We start from the raw sequence: 10883 nt of genomic DNA on the forward strand, positions 1-10883 counted from the left end.
TCTAAAAGAAGTACAAAAATTTCTTAGTAAGTTTTAAACAAATGTATAATTTTAAATTGTGAATGTTTTGTTCGGAAAAAGTACATTAAGGAATTTCTTAGTATTTTTGTGTGCGTTATGTTGGAGTGTTACGTCTGAGATTAAATTGATTAGAGTGTTACGTTCGGAAACAGTTCACTAAGAAGTTTTTTTTTTTTTTTTTTTTGCGTTACATTTGAAAAAAATATACTAATAAGTTTTTTTTTTAGTGTTACGTTGTTACGTTTAAAAAAAGTGCACAAATGAGTTTTTTTAGTGTGTTATGTTATTGGAGTGTTACATTACAGTGTTACATTTTTGTTCATAATGTGAGATTTGTTTCAAAAGAAAAAAAAAATCCAAAACCTCTATATTGTGGATTGTCCAAATGTGTAATTTTGATTTAAATAAATTCACTTTTATCTCTAAAAAATCAAACTTAAACATGTAAGTGACTATCTTTTTGTGTAATTTTCATTTTAATAAAACCTTTGGATTCATAAGAAAAATGAAAAACTACACCGTTTATAATATCACATTTTAAAATTTATTGGTACTTTATCCAAAAATTATATACATTTATTAAAATAAAAAAAATGTTATATATCCCAAATAATATATAAATGTATGAATCTTGTACTCTTAAAAAATTTGATATAAAATTTAGTAAATTATTTAAAATTCCTAGCATAAGTCAAATGGAAGGAGTCAGAGGAGAGAGCGTGAGACAAGAAAGAGGAGAGAGAAGACAAGAAAGAGAGAGAAGAGAGGAGAGAGAAGAGAGGAGCTGAGAAAGAAACGGAAAACGTGAGTTTTGAGGGAAAGTTAGAGTTAGCACGTGAGAGACGATAGAAAGTTCCCTCTCCTTTGTAATTAAAGTTTCAGCTTTTGCAGCTCTATTGAAATTCTAAAACACTTCCAACACTGACCCATAAATAAGAATCCCAAATATCACTGGGGTACAATTGCCCTTACATTTTACGTCCAATATGTTTGATTTTAATTTTTTTTAAATTGAGTTTTTTTATTTTTTATATTTTTAGTCAATATTGTTAAAATTTTAAGTAATTTTTTTTTATAGATATAACTTACTGAAATATATCAAAATATTAAAATATTTGTGAAAAAAATATTTTAAATAATTAATAAATACAGAAAAATATATAAAAAAAATGTATTGATTTTTTGTATTTTTTTTTGTATATTTAGTATTTAGTAAATTTTTTAAAGATTTTTTTCACAAATATTATACCTTTTAAGTATATTTATGTTAGGTGCGTTTAAAAATTAAAGAAATTGCTTAAATATTAAAAAAATTCAGTGAAAACAAAAAATACAAAAAACGAAAAAGTAAAATTTTCTGAAAAGAAAATTTGAGAAATGAAAACCAAACAGAATGTATTCTACTTTATTTACAAAACTTTTTAATTGTCTTGTTTAGCTTCTTTGATTTCAAGTCGAGTTGTAATTGAGCTTATTTGTACAATGTCATTTCGACAACAAACGAAGAGCAACAACATGATAGTATTAATTCTAAGAAAAATGATTTTTCCCCACAAATTTGTCCCCCCGAACAGCCCGAAATTTAGAAGAGAAAGAGAAAGAGAAAGAGAGAGAGAGAAAGAGAAGAGAGAGGAAGAGGAGGAGATGGCAGCTGCGACAGGCCTCTGCCCACCATTGCCTCCGCCCGATCGTCGCCCGCCGTCGCCTCGTCGTAGCTCGTCGTAGCAGCTCGTCGCAGCCCTGTCGTCGCCTCCGCCTCACAGACCCCGCCTCTGCCCCCTGCCTTTGCCTCTGCCCCCCACCCCGCCTTCGCCTCGAGCCCGATTTTGTTGGCTCCTTCAGTTCTTCTTCTTCCAGTTCTTCTTCCTCCTCTTATTCTTCTTCTTTTGATTTTCTTCTTCTGAAAAAAAAAAATCAAAACGACGAAACGATGTCGTTTTTGAATTCGGGGGGATTCGGGGGCCTCTCTTTCGAGCTACCAATCACTTATGTAATTCTAATTATCACTTTTATATTTTTTATTAAAATCTCACTTTAATCTCTCTACTATAGTCTTAGGCCTTGTTTAGAAACATACTATTTTAATAATTTTTTGACTTTTTGACTAAAATATGAGGTAAAAAAAATTAATATATTTGGAAATTTTTTTTTTTTTTTTTTACGAAAAGATGTACAAAAAGTAGAAAAAAAAGAAAGAAATCTTCGACTTTTTGGTATAGGTTATAAACTTTTTGATTTTTTAAATAATTTTTTGACTTTTAAACTAAAACAGACACATGCCAAACGAGAACTTAATATCCCTATAATTTGGCTATTCACTTGAATCCCTCCATCAATTTTTTTGACTATTTACTTGAATCCCTCCATCAATTTTCAAAACGGTGTTATGTAATTGGGCCCAACTGACTCGAAATTTAGTAGTTGTCTAGGACAATCAAAATATCTAGGGTTGAGATTGAGCATAAATTACTGAAGTACAAATTGTAGGCTGTGTTTGGTAGAATTTTTAAAAATTAATTTTACCCTTATATTCTAATACTATGTTTAGCTTGAATTTTCAAATCATGATTTCAAACAAATTTCAAAATATATTTTGAAAACATGTTTGGTAAAACAGACCATTTTTGAATTTTGGTCTATCCGATTGTTTGCTCGGACATTCTCTCCGATGTCCAGCCGGTTGACCTGAACAATATATATATATATATATATATATTTTTGCCAATAGCCACCTGTTATTTGAAAGAAAAAAAAATTATATTTTTTTTTGATATTTTTTAAATATAGAAAATTTTTTTAGACCAAAATGACATTTTTTTGAATTGAATTTTAAAAAGAATTTGATTATGAGTTTTGAATAGAATTTTCAATAGAGTTTTGAGTTGTGTGTTTGGTTATGACTTATAAGTTTTTTAATTAAGTTTTGAAAACTCTTTTCAAAATTCATAACCAAACAACTTTTCTCATTTCATATGTCACATAAAAAATTCAAAACTCTTTTCAAAACTCATAACCAAACAAATTTTCTCTTTTCAAATCATAATTCCAAAACTCACAAACTCAAAATACAACTCTATTATCAAATTATAATTTTAAAATTATACCAAATACTACCGTAATTTCTCCTTTTATTATTATTTTTTTTTTCAAAATTGATATGGGCATGCATGTTATTTAAGTGTGGGTTGTCATCAGAGTTAGCCAGACAATCAAAGCAAGCTTAAGTTTGTTCGAAATTCCGTGCAATGGCTCTTAGCCTTCTTGTTACTGATGGACCTTGCAATCAAAAGATCATCAGACGATCAGCCAACTACCAACCTCCCATTTGGGACTATGACTATGTGCAGTCACTTAACAGTAAATATGTGGTATATATATATTTCCTATCGTTATATATACTCTGCTTGATTAGTGGATGCAAATCAATGGTAATTGCTAACAAAAAATTATTTTTGTAGGGAGATGTATACGAAAAAAGGGCTGCAAAGTTGAAGGAAGATGTGAAGATAATGCTTGAGAAAGTAGCGGATGAGGATCCATTGGATGCACTTGAGATGGTTGATGACTTGCAAAGGCTTGGAGTGTTCTATCACTTCAAGGATGAGATAGAGAGAGTACTTGAGAGAATATACAACATGAATGATAAGTGCAACAATGAGGATTTGCATGCTACAGCTCTCAAATTTAGGCTTTTAAGACAACATGGGTACAATGTCCCTCAAGGTACTTCAATGATTTCCTCACTCCATATATGTCAAAAATTTAAGGGTTAATTACACTTAGCAACTCTTCACTTTCACCCTAATCTCACTTTAATTCATTTACTTTCAATTATAACAGTCCATTCCTTACACTTTTAAGTCAAATTGCAGTGTCAATCCTTTCGCCTATCTACCGTTATTAAAGTTGATGAAAACTAAAAATGAAGGGATCAAAGTAAGATTTTAGAGAAAGTATAAGGACCAAAATGAGAATTTGATGAAAGTATAAGAGTTTTAATGAGACGAAAAAAAAAAAAATGTAACATTTAAAGCACATGACAAATTCCATTAGCCTTAACTTGACTTACAATATATGAGGCTAATTGTCACAATTAAAAGTCAAAGCCAAAATGAGAGGATAGTGAAAATGTAGGGGTGCTAAGTGTAATTAACTCAAAATTTAAAGAGGAACACACACCACCGCCCAAAAAAGAAAATGAAAAAAAAGAAAATAATAATAATAATAAATATAAATAAATAAATGAGAAGCAAAAAAACTTAAAATGATTGAACATTGATGCTATATCTTTATGTGTCCAGTAGAGATCGAGAACTCAAATACAATATATATATATATATATATATATCGAGAAAAATAGTGCATGATTCATATTCAATTCACAATTAGAATAAATTTGGATCACACTATTTTTCTTGATATATATATATATATATATATATTGTATTTGAGCTCATAGTCCCTAGTATATACTAATTAATAGTTAGCTTGAATTGCAGATGTTTTTAAAAAATTTATGGACGAGATGGGGAATTTGAGGTCTTGTCTTTGTGAGGATACAAAGGGACTACTATATTTGTATGAAGCCTCATATCTTTCAATTGATGGTGAAAGTTTATTAGATGAGGCCAGGGATTTCACAACTAGGAATCTCAAAGAAAACCTCAAGAAGAAGGATATTGATCAAAATCTCGCCATGCTAGTTAGACATTCCTTGGAGCTTCCCCTACATTGGAGGGTGCTAAGGCTAGAGGCAAGATGGTTCATTGATGTGTATGAGAGAAGACAAGATATGAATTCTATATTGCTTGAGCTTGCGAAATTAGATTTCAACATGGTGCAAGCAATTCACCAGCAAGAAGTAAAACAAATTTCAAGGTCAGAAATGTTCCCAATTTTCATTATGTATATAAGTCACCATATATATGTATGTAGTATTTCATATACCTTATTCTTTTCCTTGTTATGAATATAGGTGGTGGAGGAGTACATGTTTGGGAAAAAAGTTGAGCTTTGCTAGAGATAGGTTGATGGAGTGTTTTTTAGGCACTCTGGAAGTGAATTTTGAGCCTCAATTTGGATACTTTAGGAGAATGTCCACGAAGGTCTACACACTGATAACAATAATAGATGATATCTATGATGTGTATGGTTCATTGGAGGAACTTGAACTATTTACCAATGCCATTGAGAGGTTGGTTGATGGGAGAATGGTTGTGTCAATATCATCTGCATTAATTTGCATGCTTCTTAGCTATATATCTTTAACATGAAAATACTTCTTTTTTCTTTTTAACTTTTAGGTGGGATATCAGTGCAATGGAACAACTTCCAGACTATATGAAGATATGCTTCCTCGCTTTATTCAACTCTATTAATGAAATGGCTTATGATGCACTCAAGGAACAAGAATTACACATCATTTTACACCTAAAGAAAGTGGTATCATTTGCTTTATGAACTTTTTTTTTTTTTTTTTCTTTCCAACTTCACTACAAATAAAAAGGGATAAATTATAAACACACCCCTGAGGTTTACTTAAATTATAAATTACCCCTTGTGGTTCTAGAAATTACATTATACCCGCTAAGGTTTCTAATTTCATAATAAATATGTCATTTTATTAATAAATCATCAAGTTAATTAACAGTTTTTAATAATATTAAAATTTTATTTCAATTAATAATTCAGATAATTTTATTATTATATGGGTGAACAGTTAGAAATTTCACTTTTTCAATTAATTCTGTTAAATAAAAAATTATGACAGTGAAGTATTTGTAATTTTCTAAATCACAGAGAACAATTCATATTTTAAGCAAACCTCATAGAGTGTATTTGTAATTTATCCAATAAAAAATAAATAAATAAATTACAAAAAAAAAAAAAAAAAATAGACACAAGGGAGGGTGGGTGGACTTCCCAACACCCACCATTGTGTTTATTGGCTCACACACTCAGCCTTTTGTCTCTTTTTTTTTGGACTCTTTTTTTTGTAGTTTTTTCGATTAATTGACCATTCTAAATGCTTTAGTGGGCAGATCTTTGTAAATCTTATTTATTGGAGGCAAAGTGGTACTACAACGGATATACACCAACCTTTGAAGAATATATGAAAAATGCATGGATTTCGATATCGGGTCCTGTTATGCTAGTACATGCTTATTGTTTTGATTCTAAATCAGTAACAAAGGAGGCCTCGGAATGCTTATTAGAAAGTTATCCAAATATAATTCGCTGGTCATCAATTATTTTACGACTTTCAGATGACTTAGGAACATCATCGGTAAGTGAGTTACACACCCATTGTATCTTCATAAAGAGGTTCGTTAGGGCTGTATGTTTGGATCCTGGGAAAAAAATGGGGAGGGAGGGAAGAAGACAATTTCTTTTTCTTTTTCTTTTTTAGATCATATTTAAAGCATTGTTCAACAATTTTCCTTTCCTATTCAATTATTTTCAATATTCAAACAATATTGAAGACAATTTCTTGGTTTAAGAATTAAACCGTGTTTGACCATATGTTACTCATTCTGTTTGATTCAGGACGAGTTACAAAGAGGCGATGTCCCTAAATCAATCCAATGCTATATGCATGAAACTGGTGCCTCTGAAAACGATGCCCGTGAACACATGAAATACTTGATTGGTGAGACATGGAAAAAGATGAATGAAGATGGAGCTGCAAATTCTCTCTTCACTAAGACTTTTATTGGGAATGCAATGAACCTTACTAGGATGCTTCAGTGCTTGTATCAGCATGGAGATGGGTATGGTGCTCCAGGCAAAGAGATTAAATATCATGTCTTGTCATTAGTAGTCAATCCTGTTCCCCTTATGTAGACAAGGGATAAAATACTCTTTTGAATAAATGATTACTTTTATAAAAAAATATTTATGTCTTTTCAACACTTGCTTTAGTCTCTGTTTGTGGTGACATAAATCTCTCCCTAATTCGGAATTCTTACAAGAAGGTATACTCAACATGAATTAGGCGTTAATGAAACTTTTCTCAGGAATATTTCAAAAAAGCATAAACTAATACTTATATTATCAACTAATTAAAGCGCTATCAATTCAATCCTTCATTTCAATTAAGTACTATGTTCTTTCGAAAAAATCATTCCGGTGTCAAAAACCAAAAAACCAATAACTAGAGCCTCAATTTAGGACATCGCATAAAGGATTCCTAATTCATGGAAAGCATAAAAAACAAACTAGAAAATGAATGAATTCAAAGCTCTAGTTCCATCTACAGCATTTCCGATTTACTAGGCATATAATGCCTATTAGTTAAAATACCTAATATAACTTAATTTTTTCAAATCCAATTGACTAGGTATATGATCATTAGGCATTTTGATTTTAACTCACATTCACTAACTAAATGTAGCTAGTCTTCAAAGACTAGGCAAAATCTGTTTGACCCTTGTGATCATTTTCTTCCATATTTGTTGTTAAAGTGGCTTGTCATAAAGTGAGTAATATTTGAATGAATAGTTAAAATAAAAAATAAGTTTGAAGTGAAACATAAGAAAAATGAATTGACAAAATAACATATATATATATATATATATATATAATAGTAACTTTTAAAAAAGTAAAATGCTTAACAACATTGGAGATGCTCTGAGCAACCTTGGATATCCATGATAGTATCTTCCTTAATTTTTACAGTAAATGGGCCACAAAAGCAAACATCCCTCCTTGAAGTTTGTCTTCAATATGACTTTTGTATTGTGCTACATTTTTTATGATTAGGGGTGCAAATTCGGCCCAACCCGGCCCACAGTTGGGCATAGGTTTGGGTTTGGGCTGGGCAGGGCCTAATTTTTTTTTATCAAAATAGTTTGAAAATGACATTGGGCCTTGAGCGGACTGAGTCTCGAACGAGCCTTGGAACGGGCCGGTGTGTCAGGCCCCAAAACACAAGGCCCAAGCTTAGAGTCACGGCCTAAGCTCGGGCATAGGCAGGCCATTCCAGGCTGCGGGCAGGCTATAGGTGGGCCATGGGCCAGTTTTACACTCTTACTTGTGATCTTTCCTCTTTTTTGAATTGTACTTTCTTCATGGTTGGAATTTTTTTTTTTTGGTATATGAATTCAATGTTCTTTGCAAGTTGGGTAAAATCCCGAGTCTGGGTTGTGTTGTGCAAATATATCCAAACTAGCCCAAAGCTGATGGCTCTCTTGTATTGGTTGAACTAACATTTGACATCCTTGTGGCTTTTGGGAGCCAAGGAGCCAAGACTAGCAGAAATTATCATATAAATCCATAATATAACTTAATTATATGTCTAACTAATGGTGTTTTATAATTTACTCACATTATTCTTATTTTTGTGGACCATGTAAGCACAAACAATAATTTACCTGAAATTACCATGTAAGCACATTATTTAAATTAAAACCTAACTATCAATTTTAACTTGCAGTGATAAAGATAAATCAACTACAATTAATAATAACGAAGACACAATAGTTAACATGAAAAACCCAATTAAAAAAAATCTCTAAACAGAAAAAAAACAGAAGAAAAAAAATCACGATCCCAATGCTCAATAAAAATCTACTATAATGAATCAAGAGTACAGGACTTAGATGGACTTACAACCACCCACCTAGCTTTACCTATCTCCCATGTCTTGACGAAACTTCTACGAATGCAGCCTAACCCCATCAGCCTTCTTGATCTATAGGACACCATGAAGCTCCATCGATCATCAACCTCCGTTCTTGAACGGCTCTGATTACCACACCAACCATAAGTGACAGAACAATGCAATGCAATGATATGAGGACTTTCTTTATAACAAAAATCACTTGGAAAATTGTCACACAAAATATGAATCAGTCTCAAAATATTTTTAGTAAAAGAAAATGGTCGTACTTAAAATGGATTATGAAGAGTTTATATAAAAATTTAGAAAATCATATCCAAATAAGGAATTTTCTTAGTTTCACTTGAGTAGACCTTTCCAGTGGCCGCCATTATATGTTACAAAATGTCCACTCAAATGCCTAACGATTGCAGCCCACTGATAAAATCAGTGAAAAGGATCTGAATCACAATTGATCCGTGCAAGCGATCCATTGCTGCACATTGGGGGACTCAATTGCTTGACCAAAACCAATGAGACATGGATTTGAAACTTTCTCCAAAAACCTTTTGTTTAAAATAGACCCTTCCAAAATCCTTTTTCAAATTCAATCTAACATGTATGCATAAATATATCTGAGCAAGTAACTAAGCGAAACTCAACTTGATTCCGATGTGATGACCAGACAGAGCGTGAACTTATAACCAACGACCCATACACAACTAAAGATCCTAAACTCCATTACTGTGTGATTTGTCACACAGAAATAGCCAATCAATATAAAGAATTAAACAAAAGAAAAGAATCAATAAAACAAACAAAATGATTGATTTTAAGATTTCCTGGTTTTTAAATTTTGAATTCTTTTGTTGTATCTATAAACATGGGTTGTGATCTTAGGCAGATTGTGTCCGTTCAAACCCTGCAAAATGTTTTCAACATAAACTAAAAGGTCTTGCAAAATAAAAATATCCAAGAAGTTCTGCTTTTTCAATATTCATTGAAAAACTCTCTCAATGGAAAAATAAGTATGAAATTTTCATTGAATTAGTTTTCTAATGAATATTAAAAAAGTATTTATGAGATATTTTCTCTAAAAACGTTATTTATTCATTGGCGCTAATAACAAAGGCTTAATCAGAATTTATTGTCCCAAAGCCCCCAATAATAAACAACATATAATTGTTTTAATTACAAGAATAACAGTAACATAGGCATTTAATACCCTTGTGTGAAACACCAAATATCTCTACTCTTCCAAATTCCAAAGCTACCGACTCACCAAACACTGAATAACAGTAACATAGGCATTTAATAAAATGGTTACATGCAAAACTAATAAAACAGTCATACAGCTTTTTTCATTTGTTATCAAGCAAAGCAATATACTATATGATGGAGTTTTATTTTATTTTTTTAATTAGATTAAATGAAAAGTTAAGTAAAGTTATTTTTGTAATTTACAATATTATTGAGTTGTTTTAAATTGAGTGCTGCTATTAGCACCCCATTAATTATTTTGGACCCCCATTTTTTTGACTTTTTTTTTTTTTTTTTAAAAAAGACATCAATAATTTTAAGATATCCCATCTCACAATTAAGCCATATACCCACTACATCATGAGTTAGGATTTATGAGAGCACCCACCTCCATCACCATCCATCCATCTTCTTTAAATCTAACCTTCAAAACCTACCCACCCTCAAAACCTTGAAAATCCGGCGGTAATAGTGGCAACTATCTGATTACATACACTTCTCCATTAATGACAATGAGTGGAAGTTTTTTCGGCAATCACAACTCCATGAGATGAGAAGAGTACAACAATAAAAATTCAGAAGAGGTTCATAGCTTTGATGGTGTTCTTAGCTCAGAGAAGATTGGCCTTATAATTAAGGATAAGTTTTTTGAAAAAAATAGCAAAACTAATAAAAATTGTTCGTTATTTTTTTGGGATTGAACTCCTGAATATATGACTGAAATTTGAGAACACATACCTGAATATTGTTTATTTGTTCGAGAATAGGTAACTGAACATTTCTTATTTGTTCGAGAATAGATAATTGAAGCAACAGCAGAAGCAAGCAAATAAAGGGGGTCGAACCCCCGACTAACGCATGGGTCGACCGGTGGATGAAATCTTGCCCAGTTTTGCTCACACTAAGAGCATACAAGTATAGTGAGACCGTGGATAAATGATAGAAAACCAATCAAAGAAGTATAAAAGTGAATTGTGTTGTGTGTGTGTGTGAAAAAAGATAA

The 10883-nt window shown here is 31.5% G+C and overlaps 1 pseudogene; it reads left to right on the forward strand.

Annotated features, from left to right (window-relative positions):
• The first annotated feature begins 3219 nt into the window (after positions 1-3219).
• LOC145789311 ((-)-alpha-terpineol synthase-like) lies at positions 3220-6930 on the forward strand (annotated as a pseudogene).
• The last annotated feature ends 3953 nt before the right edge of the window (positions 6931-10883 follow it).

This window comes from Camellia sinensis, chromosome 12, assembly GCF_055761805.1.
Source record: "Camellia sinensis isolate YWXY chromosome 12, ASM5576180v1, whole genome shotgun sequence".
Taxonomy (NCBI): domain Eukaryota; kingdom Viridiplantae; phylum Streptophyta; class Magnoliopsida; order Ericales; family Theaceae; genus Camellia; species Camellia sinensis.